The sequence below is a fragment of the Eptesicus fuscus genome, chromosome 1 (genome assembly GCF_027574615.1).
Source record: "Eptesicus fuscus isolate TK198812 chromosome 1, DD_ASM_mEF_20220401, whole genome shotgun sequence".
NCBI lineage: Eukaryota > Metazoa > Chordata > Mammalia > Chiroptera > Vespertilionidae > Eptesicus > Eptesicus fuscus.
This window is the reverse complement of record NC_072473.1, coordinates 111,832,943-111,834,683: the sequence shown is the minus strand read 5'-3', so window position 1 is coordinate 111,834,683 and position 1,741 is coordinate 111,832,943. Positions and strand designations below refer to the sequence as shown.

Below are 1,741 nucleotides of genomic sequence, written 5' to 3'. Positions count from 1 at the left end.
TCCTCAGACTCATTGACTGTAACATTCAACCCCAACTATGACATGCAAGTTGCTATGCAGGTGCCAACAACATGATGCTGAATGCATCTCAAAAGGGTTGGTGTCTCCTGAGACATCCTTTGGATTTGCTGCTTATAAAGCTTATTGGATCTTGCATTAACGTTGTCTGAATCAGGCCACTCAGTGTGTTGGTCCTGGGGCCTCCTGGGAGGGATTCTGGTGCAGGTCAATGCAAGATGCTGCCTGTGACTGACCCTGAGCAACCTATATGGAGCTATAAGCAATCCACATTTGTGGCTGCCTTTACTCGGTTTGAGTGCACTCAGGAAGAACCAAACTGTGCACCAAGGCTGGAATTAAACCACCCCCAATCATTAGAAAATGGTATTTTTATATTGCCAAATGTTTGGAAATCTACATTTTTCAATATATTCACTAACAGTCAAGCATCAGCAGAAAATGTCCCCTTCTGCACTATTAATCCTAATGAGAACAGAGTACCTATGCCAGATGAAAAGTTTGATTTCCTTTGCCACTATCACAAATCAGCACACAATATTCCTGCCTTTTTGAATGTATTTGATATTGCTGGTCTTGTAAAAGGAACTCACAATGGACAAGGTCTGGGAAATGCCTTTTTATCTCATATTAGTGCCTGTGATAGAATCCTTAATCTAACACATGCTTTTGAAAATGAGGCTATCACACATGTTGAAGGAAGTGTAGGTCCTATTCAAGATACAGAAATAATACATGAAGGGTTTCAGTTTAAACATTACTAAATGATTGGGCCCATTATAAATAAACTAGAAAATTAATTGTGAAAGGATGAGATTAAAAACTATAACCTGAATATAACATAATGTGTAAGGTTAAATCCTGGGTTATAGATAAAAAAGGAACCTCTTCCCCTCTATCCTGATTGGAATGACAAAAAGATTGAAGTGCAGAAAAAAAATCACACTTGTTTATAACTTCAAAAGAAGTTACCTATTTGGTTAATCTTTATGAAAAATATTACATCAAAAACCAATGGTGGATAAAAATTAAAGTGTGTGGACAAGTATGACCCAGGTGCCTTGGTCATTCCTTTTAGTGGGAGCCTTGGAAATGAAGTTGCAAGAATTGAGTGCTGAGAAGAGACAGAAGTATCTAGAAGCAAATATGATACAAAACACTTTGCCAAAGATCATTAAGGCTTGGTTTGCAGCACTGCAACTAGAATACTTGAGACCCTGCCCCACCACTAAAGTCTTTGGGCACCTGAGTGGTCTAAGACCCAACAATGGAAAATCACTCTTCCCTTCCTGGTGACTCACTGAGAATCTAATTCATGCAACTAGAGTACCTCCAGAGGCTCTTTCAATGACTGAGCCTGACAGGCAGCCAGCAAGCAAAGGCAGGCAAAGATGGACCTCAGGCTGCTTGGGCCTTTGGCTTATTTCCCCTTGACTTGGTGCTGATGGAGCTGACCTTGGTGTGCAGCTTGGTCCTTCCCATGCACACCCAGACCCAGCAGAGGCAGCTCCAAGTTGTGGTTCAGTTTGAAATTCCAAACAGGTTGCTCACGGCCACTCACAATCTTACATTGACCTGCACTAAAGACCCTCCCAAAAAAAACCCAGAAACAGCACACCCAGTGGCCAAATTCAGACAATATCAAAACAGGATCCAATTAGGTTCACAAAAGGTACATATACCCGAAGGGAAATTTCAGCAGGCACCTGCCCCAGCTGAGGCA

At 41.5% G+C, this 1,741-nt stretch overlaps 1 pseudogene; it reads left to right on the top strand.

Annotated features, from left to right (window-relative positions):
• The first annotated feature begins 236 nt into the window (after positions 1 to 236).
• On the top strand, positions 237 to 1,314 carry LOC103297229 (obg-like ATPase 1; annotated as a pseudogene).
• Positions 1,315 to 1,741: the final 427 nt, after the last annotated feature.